The 18,742-nt window shown below is 49.3% G+C and overlaps 2 protein-coding genes across 4 annotated transcripts in view; one reads left to right on the top strand and one right to left on the bottom strand.

Moving 5' to 3' along the window:
- RFLNA (refilin A) overlaps nucleotides 1-1,029 on the bottom strand; it is a 34,344-nt gene extending 33,315 nt beyond the window's left edge. Inside the window, exon 1 of one of the 3 annotated variants that reach the window (XM_054006072.1) lies at nucleotides 947-1,029. The gene's annotated coding sequence lies outside the window, so the exon portion shown is untranslated. Of the gene's footprint in view, nucleotides 1-284; nucleotides 371-830; nucleotides 913-946 lie in introns of those variants that run through there. The other 2 variants (XM_054006071.1, XM_054006073.1) reach the window with 2 other exon arrangements.
- An 8-nt stretch (nucleotides 1,030-1,037) lies between these two features.
- Nucleotides 1,038-18,742, top strand: part of CCDC92 (coiled-coil domain containing 92) — a 225,939-nt gene continuing 208,234 nt past the window's right edge. Inside the window, exons 1-3 of the mRNA XM_054006064.1 lie at nucleotides 1,038-1,118; nucleotides 3,836-4,010; nucleotides 4,894-5,008. The gene's annotated coding sequence lies outside the window, so the exon portion shown is untranslated. The remainder of the gene's footprint in view (nucleotides 1,119-3,835; nucleotides 4,011-4,893; nucleotides 5,009-18,742) is intronic.

The following is an 18,742-nucleotide window of genomic DNA, read 5'->3' on the forward strand; positions in this document are numbered from 1 at the left end:
ACGCTGGGTGCCCTGCCCCTAGCAAAGCCCAGGGCAAGAGGCTAAAGCTCCCGAAGACGGTTCCACTCCTGTCCCTAGCCTCGGCGCAGAGCGCACGGCGTCCCCTTCCCCAGCCCTGTCCCCGAAGTAGAGCGCACGTATGAGACCCTCTCGCTCCCTAGAGCAAAGCACACCGGACCCTTCCGCCAGGCGCAGATCCCCTGGCTCCCTGCCTTGGGATACAGCGCACGCTCCCCCTCCCCTTGTCACCAATCGCTGAACCGGGGATAGAGCGCTCGGCTCACCCCGAGCCTCTCTCCTCGGAGCAGAGCGCACGGCGATCCACCGCCCGCCCCTGCACCTGGGCCACTGACAGCGCCTCCAGGGCAGGGCGCGGGGAACGCAGGGCACCGACCCGCCCCCCTCCAGCCCCAGCAGCAGCGCCCCTGTCTCCGCCCCGCACGGATCCGCCCCTGTGCTCGGTGCACTGAGCCGGGCAAACTAGCCCAGCCCCCCCTCGCCTCGCCGGGCGCGGCCCCGCTCTCCGCACGCGGGAGGTGCATGGGGAGCAGGGGCACGGATCGACCCGAGGCTGCCTCGCCGGGCCACGCCAGGAGCGAAGCGGAGCCGGGCTGGGGATTGGTGCCCAGTGTTTGGCTTTACACGCTTCCTTCCTGCTGCGCCCCAAACACGCCCAGCAGCAGAGCCGGGGCGACGGGGGCACAGGGCAGGCGGCTGCCCACCGCCTCCCCCTGGCGAGCAGACCGGGAGCCAGCGCTCAGTGTTGGGGAGCCCCTGGGGGGGGGGTCCCTCGTGCGTTTGTAAAGCGCAAACCTCCCCCGCGCGCGCACCCTGCTGCACCCCGACGCCAGCCGGGCCCGGAGCCCCGCACCCCGCTGCGGGAGGCCGGGTGCGCCCGGAGAGCCGGCGGGAGGCGCGGAGCCGAGCGCAAGCAGCGGCCGTTTACGTGCGGTGCAGCGAGCGGTCCCCCGCGGCGGGACTGAGCGCTCGGAACTGGCTCGGCGGCTGCCTGGGCGCGCTCCAGCGCCGGCCGGCAGTCAGGGAGAGCTCGCCCGGCCCCGCCGGTCCTGCGCTTCGCAGCAGCCGCTCGGGCACAGGGGGCTGCTGCCGCCGGAGAGGTATTGGGGAAATCCTGCCGCTCGCTTTGGTTCTCCCCGCCTCCTGCCGCTCGCTGGTTTAGCTTAATGGGGTGGGTGGAGAACCAAGGGGCCCTCCCCCCCCTCGAACCCTAGTGCCCCCCCCCTTCTGTGCATGTTCAGTCACTTCCCCGGCAGGGGAACGGGCTTCTCGCAGCCCCCTCGCTGGCTTTTTCGGTGCTGTGCATTGTTACTGGCTCAGGCAAGGCCAACACACCCCGCCCCTGTAGCCTTCAGGCTTTTTTTTGGAGGGGGGGATCCCTCTCACCCCCATCCAGCTACCCCATACACTTGCCTGGGTTCTTATTTATAGGCCCATCTACAGGACTGGGCATTGCCCAGTGGGCTGGAGAGTGGCTCTGAGAGCAGCGTTTCCCAGAGGGGGAAGCTGGGGAAGGCGCTTGGAAGATGGGCCTTTAACAACATATGCCAGGCTGGTTTCCTGAAGGCCTAAATCCTCACCAGGCCCTTGACTTTAGTGATACGACACTGATTTACATCAGCTAAGAAGCGCTGACCCGGCTGATCTTACCGCCACATGCCGTGGCTGTAACATTAGGGTGCCCCAGCACCTCGACCCTTTGGACACCCAGGTTGGGGCTACAATTAAAAGTTAGGTAACCACAGCAACATAGGGCAGGGCTGTGCAAAAGCCACACGGGGAGCACCATAACTGTGCATACCTAACTCCCCCTCCCCTCCCACGTAGCTGCAGCTATCGATGGACAAATGCTTCCCATCGTTTGGGGTGGTGGTGTTCCTACACCTTCAGGACAACCGCCTTCCGTCGGCTGCGGCTACACCAGGGGTTATGTCCGTTCCAAAAACTCAGCAAACCAATCTAGCGCAGCAAGAAAAGCTTTTATTTTTGCTTGGTTTCTGCAAAGATAAACTGCAGAATGGGTTTTCTCACAGCTTACAATGTGGAGAGAATGTGAGTCAGTGTACACCTTTAAAGGGGGATAGGGGGAGCTGGCATTAGGTAGTCACCACCTGCCTAGCCAAACTGAGACTGCTGCTTATTGCACCGCATTACCTCGTCCTCCCGCTGCGTGTGTTCCTCAGGCACCTTTTGCACCTGGGCATAAACCTAGATTGTGAGAAATTTGGGGCAGGGCCTGCTGATACAACAGACCAGCTTTCAGGCCCTTTCTTTGCACTGAGCAGGCCCTGGTCTCGCAAGCAGGCCTGTTAATGTCAACAGGACTGTTCGCTGTGAGTAAGGATGTCACACCTTGGAAGGCACCTAACGATGCACAGCACAGTGGGGCCCATGGCCTTGATTGGAGCTCCTTGGCACTGTGCTAAGGCAAAACCCACAAGGAGATGTTTTTGTAAATTGGAGTAACAAATGAGGGGGTAATTATCATTGTATGGACTATGTCTGGTACTGGCTGTTTGTCGGATCGGGACTGGAGCTAGACGCTAACAGGGCCGGCTCTGGCTTTCTGGCCGCCCCAAGCAAAAAAAAAAAGAAAAGAAAAACCCCCGGCGGTCAGAACAGCAAAGCAAAAAAAAAACAAACACCTGCAGGAGCCAGAGTGCAGGGGGACTCCCTGTCCTGCAGATGTGCCCCGGCTAGTGTGGAGAGAACAGGGGGAGAGAGAGAAGGGGGCGTCCAGGGCTTCAGCGGGGCGCTGCTACGCGGCCCCTCCCGCCGTGCCCCCTGCCAGGAGGGCTCCGCACCACTCCGGTCAGCTGGGAGAGAAGGACATGGACTGCCCTGCTGGGCTTGCTGCAGGGCGCTCCCGTCCTCCACGCCGCTGCCCCCTACAGGGCGGCCAGAGTGGAGCAAAAAAAAAAAAAAAAAGCAGCCATGCCGCCCTTGCTCGGCTGGAGCCTGGAGCTGGCCCTGCAGGTAGGGAAGAGAGAGGGGCTGCAACACAAAACAAATCACGTGGTTTGACTTGGTAGGTTAGGGACCTGGCTTGCTGCTTCCAGGAGGACTTTGACTTTGATTTTTACTCTCCACGGGCCGGCTCTGCCACCCTTACCCACATTGAGTAATGCTTTAGGGCCAGATTTTTAAAGCTATTTGGGCACCTGATATGTCAGGTAGTGCCTACTGGGCTGTTCAAACGCACCTAGGTGCCTAACTCCCATTGAAATCAATGGGGTTTTGGCATCTAAGTACCTTTACAAATCTGGCCCTTACGCCGTATCCCCGTTTTATACTCATGTAATTCCATCAACTTTACTGAGCGGCTCCTGATTTACTCTGGTGTCACTGAGTTCAGAAGCAGCCCACTGACTTCAGCCTCCTTGAGTTGTTGGTGTGACTTTAGTGCAGTAAGCTACTCAGTGTGAGTAAAGGAAGGTAGAGTCTGACCTCAAACGAGCCATGTTCCTGCACACAGCCCCCTTCAGTCCGTTCGGGTGGTGGTAGAGGAACTTGGCTGTCAGTAAAACTAGATTTGATTAGGTTTATTCAAGTTCAGGTCAAAGCAAAGGCCAAGGATGCCCAAAGCCACTCTTGGCTGAAATGAAGTGCCTCTCTCAGATTAACTATAGTGATTTGTATGCACTGAGCAGTGCAGAAAAATGTAGTTGATTTATAAATGTCAAATAGCCAGCAAGCAGCCCACACAATAACCTCAGTGAATTATTACCTCTGACCCATTCATCAAACCCAGCCAATCATCTGGTAGTGCAGAGTGATTTAAAGCCTATTACTGTAAGAGCTTTAATGTCTCTCACAGAATGCAACTGATCTGCAAATGTCAAAGGGGGGCTGAAGGTCACAATGGCCATAAATTAGGCCTTGGCTTACCACCTATGGAGTTAGAGGATCCCTCGGCACGCTAACGGTGTGACCCTTGAACATTCAACCGGTTAGCCCAATGCAGCCTGTCATCAACCCGCCCTCCTGAACTGGTGAGTCTGTACCAGCAAGAGCAAGCATGGTTCTGTGGGGGGGAGGGATAGCTCAGTGGTTTGAGCATTGGCCTGCTAAACCCAGGGTTGTGAGTTCAATCCTTGAGGGGGCCACTTGGGGATCTGGGGCAAAATCAGTACTTGGTCCTGCTAGTGAAGGCAGGGGGCTGGACTCGATGACCTTTCAAGGTCCCTTCCAGTTCTAGGAGATGGGATATCTCCATTTATTTATTTATTTATTTATTTATAATTTATTAAGGCTGTGTGAGAGGCAAAGGGAGTGAGACAAAGAATTTGGGCTATGGAGAAGGGGTGAAGGAGACATTTTCTCCTGTTATGGATTGTCTATGTTTCAATGGAGCTGTCACCCTGAAGCTGTGTCCCGTGTCTCAACTGAGTGGGACCTGGTTAAAGAAGCCATGTTCGTCTCAGTCTCAAAACATGGCACAAAGGTGCACAGCAAAAGAGGCTGGGACCAGTGTGGAGCGATGCTGGTTGACAGCATTATCCAGAAACTTTTGTCTGTGCTTGGTGACAATAAGCCACTTAACAAGGTCCCCGGCTCCTGTTTTGCGCTTGTGTTTATTGCACTGGCTGCCTCATCTGGGAGATTCACTAGGTTAGCCTGGATGTTCTCTTTGGCCACTTGGCCGCCTGTAGGTTTCTCCCATGAGGCATCAGCTGAGCCTGACAGGAAGTGAAACAACATTGGGTGACACTCAGGTAGCGCTCGCGCTGCCTTAAATGAGAGAGTTGCCCGAGGAAGGACTGAGAATGGACTTTAGGCTCTAACAGTTATCTTTGCTATCTCTATGCGAAAGAACCATGCATATGCATTACGAGACAGTCTTTCATTATACGATCACATGCTATTTTTTTCCAGAGCCCCTACCTCATTCAGGAAACTGGATGGCCTGTGCACTGAGGATGACACAGGATCATGTAGTGGAGGCAGCTGTCTGTAGGACTCCTACCTCATCCATTGCAGAAGTTGGAAGGTGTGTATTTTAATGATGTTTTGATTTTAAAGCAGGAGGAAACCTAGCCACCGAATCTATAGCGAGGGCGAGCTGGGTGTTTCAAAGTGTAGACAAAATCCATGGCCGTCACAGTCTTCTGCCTGGCATCCTTGGGACCTTATTAGATGAGTATTTGTCAGAATCCAGACTCAAGAAAGACTTCAGGGTTTGCTTCAGAGAGACATGACTACGGCGTACAAGTAGACAGATATTGTACAGCATCCACCAAAATATGAAGAACAGCTAGGGGCTGTCATATAGATAGTGGAAATTGTCATAGCTCCAGTTTTAGGAACATCTTTTCAGCATGGTGATGTCAGAAGTAGGGCACCCGAGAAAACGCTCCCTCATTCCAGGCTTGCTAACTGAGAAAGTTGTAACGCCGGGAGTGATACGTTTCCAAGTTATGGCTTGGAAGGCAGGAAGGAGCAGGGGCATTGGGCCCTGACTGGTGTGGCTGAACCAAGAGGAAGGAAGAGAATGGAGGGAAGTTTTCCAAAATGGCTGCATGCAGCCGAACAGGTGCATGTAGCTGGCACAATGGGCAGCAGTGTCCTGAAGAGACATGCGGTCCACAGCAGCCTGCCCCACCACCAGTGCTTCTGAAAGAGCGACCTTAGTTAGCAGGGAATGGGAGTACAAAATAACAAAAAAGCACCAAATCAGCAAACCTCCAAGAAAAGCCGCATTTGTCAAATGGGCCACAGCTGTTATTTCCATCTCAGTTGGCGATGTGTTTTTAGCAGCGGTTATTAAGTTAGTCTTTGTAAAATATACAGTTCTTGCAACCCCCTGTTGGTTTTCTTCATCAGCTTGTTTCACTGAGAGAAACAACACAGGGCCTGATCCTGAGAAGTGCTGAGTACCCGCACATCATTGGGAGCTGCTGGTACTCAGTATCGCTCTGGATCAGACTCTTACTACAGCAATCAGATGAGTCTGATGCTGGAAGGGCCGGTGCACTCATTAGGCGACCTAGGCGGTTGCCTAGGGCACTGCGATTTGGGGGGCGGCGACCGCGGCGGTATTTCAGCGGTGGGACCTTCCGCTGCCTCTGTGGGGGGCGGCATTTCGGGGCAGGACCTTCCGCCATCTAGAGCGGCGGAAAAGCTGGCGGCACTCCTGCATGCAGATTACAGCAGAACTGAAACGCTAATTGGTTCATATAAATTCATATGGGTGAGATCCACATCTGGTGTAAGCGCTCATAGCTCCGGTGAAGTCAGGGGAGCCACACGTGTCGCATCAGCAGAGGGTCTGTCTACTGAATTCCATGCAGTTGTGCGTGGGATTTTCAGACAAGACCTTACAAACCCAGGTCCATTCTTTTCTGCATGGACATTAAAGATCTCGAGGACCATTGTGTGTAAGTGACAGATCTTTGCCCCGTGTCCTTGGCCAAACTTTCTCCCTTTCTGTTGGATCTTTTGCTCTGTCCTGGCTGTTCTCTTTCCAGCTGGTGGCTGCCCTCAGCAGGACTGTAAGTATAAAGGTGCTGATTCTCCTCTGCCTTACACCAGTTTCACACCGGGTCAGTGGAGTGGCTCCTCCTTTACACTGGTGGGAGATGAGAAATAGGTTCAGCTTTCTCCTCCCACACATCTCCCCCTCATGGTCCCTCCACTGCCCACCATACACCTCTCCCTCTCTTCCCCTTCACTGCCTTCCTTTGTTTCCATACTCCCATGCTTCTATTCATTCTTCCCCAGACTGCCCAGCCACCCTGCCCCCCATAATAGCAATAAAAAAAACCTGCGGTGCCAACCATCACCCTGCTCATTCTCTATGTTATGTCCCTTTCCTGCACCTTTAATCTGTCTTGCTTATTTAGATGTCAAGTCTTTAGGGCAGGGGCTGTATTCTCTTCCGTGTCCCAGCACAAGTGTTCCAATCCCGACAGAGGCCTTTGGTTGCTCCCAACATAAAACAATCCTATAGTTTGTATTGGACTCCTTTAGGCTAAGTGGCGCCACATCAGTCTAAAGCGTGAGGATGATTTTCCAAGTCTGACCAAGCTGTTGGGCAGGAAGAGGGATTGCAGGCCGCCTGTGTTTAATTAGTAAAGGGAAGCACCTGAGTCAAGCAGCCAGCTCCGGCATAAACAGCAGCCGGTGAATACCACAGAGAGGCAACAACAACTACAGGCCTTTGGTTTGGTGGTGTAACTCTTTGGCGCTGGAATCTAGCCTCCAGTAGACTCCAGTAGTGTTAATGGCAAGTACCTAGGCACGTGGTTAATTGCAGCCTGGGAACTAAGCCACCTTTCTGATTGTTTATTTCATGCTTTTGTATGCACCCCCCCCCCCTTCTCTGTCAGAAGGAGGGAATTCCTGCATTTGGGGGGATTCTCTTATACAGATTGTGGCCAGACTCTGAGCCTAACAAGCTATTTGTTCGGCCAAGTTCAGCCCACAGGGACACTTGCATAAAGCCAGAGGAAGTCCATTGAAGTCAGTGTCATTAGTAGTGTGTCTGAGTGCAGAGATTGGTCCATTGGCATCATTAGCGTTACTCTGTATTTACATCAAAATCAGAATCTGGACCCGCTTCTTGGAGTGAAGCTCTGAGGATCTGCGTGAGATCAGAGGAGTCCATTTGTCATCTGTGCTACCCACGTGATTATATTTCTATAAAACACTGGTTGATTTTTTGTTTAGATCGGGGTGGGGGAGGGGGGGTTGTGTGCCTTAAACAAAAATATCTTCCCCTGACTCCCCTCTCTTAACTTTGTTTTCTTTTAAACTTGACTCTCTACATTGCTCCGAGAGGGTTTATAAAATCCAGTGAGGAAAGAAACTAAGCGGGCTGAGTCACACAAGGGAGGCATATCTAGGCCCATGCAGTTTACTGTGTGTCTGTCTCTTAGATGAGACATTAAGGCTGAGATTTTCCAACACTACCCTGAAGGAGTTGAACATTCAGTTATTGCCAAAGTCAATGGGAAATGGGCACTCAAATGCCATAGGCAGCTTGGCATATTGCAGCCCCAACTAGCCCTCTAGTTTGTGACAGGTCAGGTGTGCAATTGCATGTGTAGAAAGGCTCATGTGTGCACTTGCATGTTGAATTTATGCATGCAAAATTACCATCTTTGCATCCATCAATTGGGTGCTTGCACACTTCTCTCCCTTTGTGCCACTCAGGAGAGAGCTGGATGCTGCCAAGAATCTGGTCCAGGGTATGAACAAGTATATGAACAAAACCCGATTTGCCGTGATTATCTGCACAGAATTGTGTGTGCATGGTGGCATGCCTCACCTTGCTGAAAACCCAGACCTTAAACGCACTCGCTTTTATTTCTCTAGCTATTCTCCCAGCTGAATTTTAGTGTATTAAGATTGCAGCCTTGCTTATATGGCAGAATGTCAATATCACGTGCTAAATTTCCTATTCTTGCTGCCAGCCTTGAAAGACAAATATGGTTAGGAAAGAAAAAGAAACGATACAACCGCCGACATCAGGACTTTTCCTGAAGCAGGCTGGGTGGCAAAACGTTAGGAATGTTAGGAATTCCCATTACGGCTCACCATTAAACTTGATCCTTTGGGAACACCCACAACATAACCAGTCCCAATAAAATCGACTTAAGCCACTCTTGGATGTAGCGCTCTTTGGTTCCCTTTGAAAAGGTGGAGCATGTGTCTCGGGCGTCGTTTGATGTGCTCCTGGGAATAATATTCCAAGGTGCTGTAGGTCTGAAACATCAGCATGGCTGGAGCCAAGAGAGGGTAGCTCTGGGTGCAAACAGGATTGGACAGGACTAGGCATTCAGTGTGTTGGGGCTGATTCTTCCTGGTGGTGCACCTTGTGGAGTTGTGCGCACCAGGGCAAAGTGAGTGTGAAACGCCACTGAATCAGGATGGTGGCTTGTTTACACTTGCTCGACACTGGAGGAGTGACGGCACAAGATGCTCAGGCACATGTAGTATTTTACCTGGAAAATGCACAGAGATAGAGCGCTCCTGTGCAGAACAGGAGGGCAGAGCTCAGTTCAAGAGCCTTTCTCCCAAACTAGCAGACACACTTCAACAGGAAATAAAAGCCCCTTCTTTCATAAACAGGCCCATTGCTTTCTTTTCAGGCAGCCCCTATAACAGAAACTCCAGCAAGGCAAGGTCTTCAGCTCTTGGCTGGTTGGTCTAGCCGAGTCCACAAGCCAAAAAGAACTAAAACAAAATAGACACTTGGGCCTCAAGGAGCCCTGTCAGTGAGCAGAGAAAGGATCTCTCCAACACATCCACAGCCGCCCTATTACCGTCCTACTCACCGTACATATGGACTTCTTCCCTTTGAGCACCTGTGATGATTCCTCTGGGTCCAAGTTTCCCCCTTCATCAGGTAAATGTCATCTCACTTGAGGCAAATGGGTGCAGGGGGGAAAGACCAAAATCGCGAGGTTCCCTTTAGGATCCCGAATGGTCTGCCTAGCACCCCATCATAGGAAGTCAAGTCAAAAGGAAACAAACGCTCTTCTATTGCTCTGGAATTAATGTAAATACAGTGAGGATGCTGCCATCATGTACGGTCAAAGACAAGACGTGAAATGTTGTTACTTTGGCAAGAGAGGATTATCTTTAAATAACTTCCTTAAAGTTAGCTGGGCAGAGTGCCTTGTTCTGAGTTTTGATTGCAGCAATCTATACAGTTCATGCTGCAGCCAAGACATAAAATAAGGGAAAGCTACATTCCAGAGTACATGCCTGATCCAAAGCCCATTGACGTCAATGGAAAGACTTCCATTCACTTAATTAGACTTTGGATCAGGCCCTCAGTGGAGAATATGCGATTGCCAATTGACTGCAGACAGTGTTTGCTGAAGACCCATATACGATTACATGCTGAAGTCAAAGTACGCCTTCCAAAGTCTCAGTACCAGCAAAGGCTCGTGCCGGTTAGCCAGTGAAATTTCCTCCACTTCTCTGTCAGAATTGCTGTGCTGTTAGCTTGGAGGAAATCAACAGCAAACCCATCCATAAATTAGGAGTTACCAAGTGCCGATGAGGTGTTAAATTTCAAGCTCTCGAGGCCATCTTTTTAACAATGACAGTCGAAAGGGGGAGCATGAATTCTTTTACATGGAAAAAAAATTCTTGGAAAAACCACCCCCTTTTTGTTTGCCTGTGAATACACTCATGTGTTTTAGATTTCTGCACTGCTCTCCTGCCCGTTAGATGGGAGCACAACGCAACCTGAACGCTTTCACTCTCACGCCAAACCAGGAGATTAAAGTGCCACAGCCGGGCTTGAACCATTAAACCATTTCAAAAGACACAGAACTAAAGTGCTGCCTGATGTACAGACAGCCCATGTTGAAGGGGCCTGTTCATTCAAGAGGAAAGATGGCCTACTAGTTAGGGTACTAACCTAGGACTTGGAAGGTCTAGGTTCAAGTCCCTGCTCTGTCACAGACCTTCTGTGTGACCTTGGGCAAGTCACTTAGTCTCTGTGTGCCTCAGTTTCCCATCTGTGCAATGGGGCTAATGCCACTGCCCTACCTTTCAGGGGTGCTGTGAGGATAACTACATTAAAGGAGTGTGAGATGCTCAGATACAATGGTGATAGGAGGGCATATAAGTACCTTTGATAGATTCTGCCAGTTTACTGTGAATTCAGTGCCAAGCCTGGGGAACGTGCTGCACTGACACACTTGCAGGGTGAAGTCCTCTACCTAACCACAACAGGTACAGCATTGGTGGTGCTAGCTGCCTGCATGCCATCCCTTGTGCCTCTGCCTTTGCGGGGCCATGGGTCTGATCCAAAACCCTTCAGAGTCAATGCAAAGACTGGATTTCAGTGGGCTCAGGAAGATGGGTTAGTTCCGTCTCCATTCAGTTCTTGGCCTCTCTGACGAGGCAGTTTCATGGTTTTGTGACGCAGGCATTTGACTGCCAACTTATCTCATGTAGTCCATCAAATAGCCAGTAAACAAGGACTTTTGGTCACTCATGACCAACTGAGGCTGGATTCAAACTGGGAAGCTTAGAGGTCAGAGTCTCTGTATCCCATTATTAATCTCTCTGAGCACTCTAATCTCCTGCTGTTTTACGTCCGGGCTTCTTGGAATGGCCATCCGTAGTGTTTCTTTCCCTTGCTGCAGCTCCTTTGACTTTGTTCGCTGGTCCGTGATGGACCCTGCAGCACTATTCATCTATTAAACTGATTAATGTATTGTGTCTATGATACGCAAAGCAAGGTCCGACTCAAAGAAGATAATAGCTGAGCAATCGCTCCCTTCCTATTGTAGATAAGGTACGGCCAACAATGGCATTAGCTATAAAGAGGTAGATCACTTTCCTGGATATAATGGGATTGTGAGAGGGTTTCTGCTTAAAGTTTATCAGCCTGATTTCCAGAGGTGCTCCGTTGAAGTCAGTGGGAGCTCCAGGCTTCCAGCACTTTTGAAAAGGCCAAAAACTAGCTGTGTACAGAATCAGAGTTGAATTTAGATCTGAAATGGATTTAGTGCCAACCTCCTCCCAAGTCATGCGTTCCTTTTCATTACCAAACCCTCCAGCAAGAGCATGAAAGGCATGCCGGTGTTAAAATGCAGGTTGGATAACTGGACTTATTTGGCTCGTTTATAATTAAAAATTAATAAAGTAACGATCAAGTAAGTTATCTAACCCAGGGTGTGGCATCTCAAAAGAGTCATCTTTTTAAATAGCATGCTTCATGTTTCTACAGCTTTTCCAGTTGATGTTCTCTTTTCATTCACAAATAAAACATTGACTTACTATGCGGGAATATTGTAAAAGGGGAAACCTGTGCCCTAAACCTTTATGATTAAATAGTGCAAAGTAGTAAAATCCTAAAGGAGAAGCCAGGAGATCATGAGGATAACACTGAGCTTGCTAAAATGTCTGAACTAATGACTGCTTTCCCTCTGATATGTCTTGAGTCAGAGCGAACGTGCCCCTGGATGGCTTCATGCAGTACTGCTTGGACTGCCTGATTCATAGCCATAGACTGTGTTTCCCACTTCTGTTTTTCTAGCCTACTTAGTTTTGTGACAAGCAAGGGAAAAATATCTCAGTGGGAAGGAAGCTTCTGTTCTAGGACTGCTCAAAGAAAAACAAGCGATATCAGGAACAGGCCAAAAACTACCTTGATCCCTTTCGGAAAGTAACTAGTTTCCCAGATGAAGATTTTCTCCCAAACTGCAATTTTTAAAAGGCAAAAAAAATGTGATTATGGGAAGAACAATTCTAGGAAAGAAAATTAAATCCATTTCAGATTTGGGTTTTATGTTCCTTTTTAAATGGAAGATGCCAGGTGAATGGAGGGAAACATTTAAAACACCACCAAGTGTCTTCAAGGCAGTTAATTGCTGTCATAGAGTCTAGAATAGTTTATATGCTAACCAGCATATAGAGGTGACATTGCATTTGTCTTTTATTAATGACACGCTCTTTCCTCCTGTGATGTCACACAGTGAATGGCAAACAGTGGCGCTGGAACACTTTTAGTAGTGGGGGTGCTGAAAGCCAGCCCCCTTACCCCTGTCTGTGCCTCCACCCCCACCCCAGAGCTGGGGCTGGGAGCAGGGCTGTCTCTAGGGGCGGGGGGGGGGACCTGGACAGGGCTAAGGGGGCTGAGTCTGGGCTTGGGCACAGGCATTTGACTGCCAGCTTATCTCATGATGTCCATCAAATAGCCGGCAGCTGGGATCCCGTGTGCAGGGCTGGGAGTTCAGTCCCGGGTATGAGGCGGCAGCCAGGACTCCACATGTGGGGCAAGGAGGAGAGCACAGGGCTCGGGGCTGGCAGCTGGGACCCCGTGTATGGGGCCTGGAGCGGAGCCAGGGTGGCAGCCAAGACCCCCATGTGGTAGGCCAGAAGCAGAACCCCACGTAAAACCTGAGAGTGCTGCAGCATCCCACGCACCCCTAGTTCACGCACCTATGGTGGCAAATATATTTCCTTTCCAGGCGCTTTGTGGTCACTGACAGTGAGCTACTGGACTAAAGCTGGGAAGGGGGAGCAGTGCGTCCTGAAATGCCTGTGACAGGTCTGGCTCTGTGGGAAGAGGAGAAGCGGCACAGACACATTATGGGCTAGAACCAGGTAGGACAAGAAAAGGATCTGTGCATATTATGGGTGAGCTGTGGTCGAAAAGCTATCTTCTTCCAAGAGGCTCTCTCCAAACTAAACATGGCCTTTGATTCCCACTCTGAAATCAAAGGTGGTCCTTTGATGACCTCACCACCTCCCTTGGCCAGAGAGAGCCTAGAGCTTTGCATCCTGGCTTTAAGATATGAGACGTTCGTATCTTACGTCTTACAGGTCAGTGAATGAGACACCAAGGCCAAATTTCCAGTTCCACACAGTTTGCCTTTTTTTTTTTTATAGCAGAGTTCAATCATACATGGTCATTATATGCCTGGTCCCAGATGCTGTGGCTATCCAAGTAACTGTCTCATCCAGCTTTGGGAGTCCTGGCTGTTTAGGTCCTTGCAATAAGCAGAGAAAGGGAGAGACTTTGAGGCTAATGCCAGAATGATGCTCTTGGAGGCTGAAGTCCTCCACCTACAGAACTGGACCAGCATAGTCAGCAACATGGCAAGCTTTGCCCAGCAAATGTGCCTCTTCCACATCTGGTGATTCTTGACTGGGTTATCTATTCACTAAGACCCACTCAAGCTTTGCTGAGACTGCCAACCAAGTTTTAACTGTTGTGGGTTTGGAAACATGGGCATCTGTCCACTGGGAACTGGACTGAAACCACTAACAACATCTGATAGACTGGGCTTGAGTTGATGACCTGGAGATGAAAAGCTCCGCATCTCATTCCCAGTCCTCTGAGCCATCCAATCCCCAACACCCACACCACCCCTAAGTCCCTAATAGTTCTCTAATAGAAAATAACAGGAGCCCAAATACTTGCCACACAAAATTGAAAATAGGAAACACATGTTTCCTATAAGGGTTACAGCAAACCTTTGTCGAAGCAGATATGTTAATCTACCTTTTGGTGCAGAGCACAGTAGGTTTTCAGCTTTAAATTACCATTGTACAGGAACTAATGGCCCTTACAATGGAACTGACTGTGGAAAAACAAGGAACCTGAGCAATTATTAGGTGTATATTCCCAGTGAAAACAACTCATTGTCAGTAAAATGCATGATTGATCATCTGGGTCTAGCTCACTTTCATTTTCTTTCCAAGTTGCTCTACTGTATGATGTTAATAGTACTGCAATTATTTTAATGAACTGCACTAAGGGAATTTACAATGCGAATAACTCGGATGCTACCAAGCTGGGAGCTCTGACAAGCATTTCTTACTAAGGAGTCAGATATTGCACACAAAAGGGGCGCTGGCCTGGGTCCCTACAAACATCCAACTTTGGGAATGACTGAGGTATGAATTTACAAAGGTGCACTTTGAATACCTGGTACGATGCTACACATTCAAGGCCTGACCCAAGGCCCATTAAAGTCAGTGGAAAGACTTTAATAAGCAGTGGATTAGACCCTAAAGCTGCATTCTTTATACATGCAAAACTCCCATTGCATTCAAAATGAATGGGCGTTTTGGGTGCATAAAGAATGCAATATTAGGCCACAAGACAGAGAACTGTTTAGTTTGATGTCGTGCAGGGATACAGCCATGTCTCCTGTCGGTAACATTAATGGAAGGTACACGGTTACATTCTTGCTTGATGGGCTAAATAAATGGGGTTGATTCAATCTCAGTGAAAAGCAGGTGCATCTCAGCTCCCTTGAAGCCAATGGGTTTATATTAGTTTAAAGTGAGGGGTAAATCAGGCCCAGTTGTTTCCCACTCTAAGATTATGAGTGATCCAGTGCAGCTCTAATAACTGACCCACACTGCTACATCACACTCAAGCTGAACTTTTTTTGGGGGGGAGGGATGGGAAGGATGGAAAGAGAGCTCAGGAAAAGTTGATTTCACTTAATACACATTTCTATGTGTGACTTCTGGTCTTTTGCACCAGACTGGCTATTCTAATGCTATTCCTGGCTCAACCATAAATGAGAAGGACCAGACAACACCACAAGAGAGCTTGTGAGGACATTTCCCAGCTGATTCGAGAGGCTGGGATAAATGCGGAAGCTACAGGAGTCGAGACAGGCCCGCAGCCAAGTTCCAATTCCAGCCTGATGCTTCCCATAGCATGTGAGTGTTTGCATCCCTGGGGGCTGATTTGGGCTGATGGCTGCTCCACAGTGGGTCAGAACTAGGCCTGCCTATCACTGGGGAGGACCTGCAAGCTAATCCATTGCATGTACGGAAAGATCTATAAACACGCTGTCATAGCCATTTGGGGGAAGCCTTCAGCCCAATACAGAGCCCAAGGGCCTGGCCTAGGTGCTGGGGCGATGCACAGAGGGAGAAGCATCTTCCCCACTAGCCCGCAGAGTGACTCCACAGCTGCTTTACCAAGGTTTTGTTCCCCTTGTACTCCTCCAGCTTGAGGAGAAGACTGAAGAATCTGTGCTGGGCAGATGCTTTAGTTCTGCCCTGGCCTGATGATACCCCACCTGCACGCGCCTCCTGCTTGGCTCTATGGCCGATCAGCTGTGTGAACCCCCAGTGCATCCTGTCCCAATTCCAGCCCCCTGCCTTGTGCAGCTGCACCACACTGGCTGCAGAGCTGGGGGTCTCTGTGTGGCTACGGAGAGGGGGGCTGCATTTGCCCCTTAAGGACATACCCTGTGTTTCTTACTCAGTGTTTAGTTGTATCTGAGGGAGACAAACTCCCAAGGAGGAGAAGCTGCGGCATTTGGCCCTGGGCTTGTAGCAGAGTGAGTGATCCCCTAATTTCTACCATTCCCTGGAGTCCATTAGGATTAAGAAACACTGATCAAAGAAGGACATTTCCATTTCATCTTGTGGCAGTTGCTCATTGTCAGCTGCTGCTGTGGCAGCTAAGAAGGTGAAATGGGAACTGCATGTTCATGCAGAAATGGCAGGGCAATAAAAATCGATGCAAAATAGAAAAAAACAACCCCACACCGGATGATATTTTATTTCAAATGTCCTCAGAAAAGCCAGGGACCAAATCAAAGCGTGGGGCTCAAAGCTTCTCCACGACATCGATGAGCTGCATTATTCTGGACAGACCCGTTAGGCTCTTTGGAAAGGTGTGTCACTTGTTTTCTGCAGCCCTACAACAACCTGAGATGTTGTAAAAATAGCTGACAATGTCTGATTGACAGCTGAGGATGTGACCCTAAACTCTGATGTTTTCCTTTTCCTGGTGAAATCAATGGTGCCTCAGACAGATGCTGAACTACATGTGTTTGCGGTGGGAGTGCCATTTTAGGCCAGTTTCTTTTGAAAGGGGGGTTGGAATTGCGAAGGATCAGTGGCGCTCCGGGCTCACAAAGAGGCACTGTCTTTGAGGAATCTTTACATAAGCCCCGCAGAACCAAGGCAGCAGGAGTTTGCACAGCTGCTGCTGGAAGCAAACATGTACTTTTAGCTGACCTGTGCTGATGGCTTTGGGCATTAAATCTGACGCTTTCCAGATGTACAGCCCTCTCTTGCCACAATCCAAAAACATTTGGTCCCCAGGTTAAAAAAAAAAAAAAGGTGCTGTAAATACCACATTGTACTATATATTCCAGAGCCTACAGTCACAATTTCACTCTAAGACCTTAAGGTGTATACTGAGCTGGGAATTTACAAGGAGGATTTCAAAATAAGTTTGGTTCAAAGTTAGTTACTGTGCCAGTCTTCATAATTCTTTGCTCTTGATTGGGGCTTTTTCTTCATCCGAATGAGGCTCGTTAGCCAGCGTTTCTTTTAATTTATTAATTCTAAGTTAGCCATAAATCCAGTGACCTCTGCAAATGCAAACATAAGACTCCTATTGATTTTGCTGGGCATTCAAATGAGCCCCGAAACCATTGGCAGGGAAATGGAAGCCTTCAAAATAATTTGCAGATATGCCTTTTGTAAAAAAAACAAAAAATATTTGATTCAGAGCCAGGGGTTTCGATCCTGGGTTGGATCAGAACTTTCTGGGGAACTAGGGACCAAGGCTGAGATTTGGGTCGGGGACAGTCGCTTGCCATGGGCAGAAAGCTGTGCTTTAGTTTAAAGTCATGACTGAAATGCGGAATGGCACGGACAGTTCCATGACGTGTGCAGTCGTTGGTGTGACAAGACTCGCTATTATTGGATAGTGTGGGGAGGCTGGAGAGGAACACGGTTTTGTATTTAGAAAGGATACGGGACTGGTAGTAATAGAAAATCAAGCCTTCTGGTGAACCAGAGGCCAGTCTGGTGCAGACAGCTGCGGCATGAGCTCTCTTCAGACCACCCTGCCAATTCTCTCAAGCGTGACCTGGACTGAAGGACCTTGAAAGGAAAAGGTGATTGGCTCAACACTTGCTCCTTCCTTTTCCTCCAGCTTGCCATCTGGGTTGAGAGGGAAGGATCCTAGCATTGTCACAGGGCCCAATTCTGATCTCATGCATGGCATTGTGAATCAGGAGTAACTCCAGTGAAGTCAGAGGTGCAAGTGAGATCAGAATCGGTCCCAGAAAACCTACAGTGTCTTAAGGACTCAGCTGAGGTTACTGATTTGGATTCCGTCTATGAGTGTCAGCTGAATTCAGATGTCTGGTCTTAGAGATGAAAGATACAGAGATAAAAATAAAACTCAGGTAAAAGAATTAACTGACGTCTAAAAGGGACCTGAATTGAGATTATATCAACATAGAGTCATAGCCAAACCAGAGAAACATAGATTCATAGATTCTAGGACTGGAGGGGACCTCGAGAGGTCATCGAGTCCAGTCCCCTGCCCGCATGGCAGGACCAAATACTGTCTAGACCATCCCTGATAGACATTTATTTACATAACTAGCTCACATGCATATATAAACTCCCATTCTGGAGTCATGCTGATCTCAGGCATTCAGAAAAGTGGGGTACCCAGCTGATGTTCCCTTCTTTCTGGCTGCCTGACATTCACTAAACTCCCCAGCTTGGCTTGACCTGTTTACAGGCGCCTTTCCCAGCATGTTATCCTGGTAGCTGGCCCTTTAAATCTGGGAAAGGCAAGTAGCTGCAGCCCAGGCATGGGTATTTTACTTCTTATTGCAGTAGAGCTGCAAGTTCCTTTTGTGAGGATTTAGTTTCTTTCAGCTTCTCTTTCCTTCCCCCTCTCCTCTGACTCCAGGGGAGTGGCTGTGTTCAAGGGGTGAGCACGGCTTAGGACAGCACAGAGCTCGGAGGAGTCCATGTGATCTAAGTTTTAATAAGATCTGAGCGTTATTCGGACTTTCCGTCCCACATTTCAGTGTTTGTTTTTGTCCCAAACTGGGACAAAAAGTTGAAATTTCGAAATTGTTCATGGAACAGAGATTCTCAAAAAATTCAAGTTGGAAATGCCAACTGGTTTTATTTTGACATTTTTTGATTAAAATGAAACAGCTTAACATCCCCACAAATCTAAATATTTCATTTCAATTTGTTGAACTCACCTGAAGTGCTTTGTTTCCAATCAGTTCTACATTAAATTCCAGTTTTTCATTGTGGCGCATTGCCTCATGGGAGCTATAGTTCAGGAGCCTGACGCCCCCATTTTCACTGGCTGGACTACTTCTCCCATGATGCACCATACCAAGCTTGCTTGGAAGGTAAGCCACATTGCATGAGGGGAGATGTAATCCTCCGGGGAGCTTGGCCCATAGGTGAGAATGGGGGTCTAATCTACAAAACCCGTAAGGCAATGTGC

This window comes from Malaclemys terrapin, chromosome 16 (genome assembly GCF_027887155.1).
Source record: "Malaclemys terrapin pileata isolate rMalTer1 chromosome 16, rMalTer1.hap1, whole genome shotgun sequence".
Classification (NCBI taxonomy): Eukaryota; Metazoa; Chordata; order Testudines; family Emydidae; genus Malaclemys; species Malaclemys terrapin.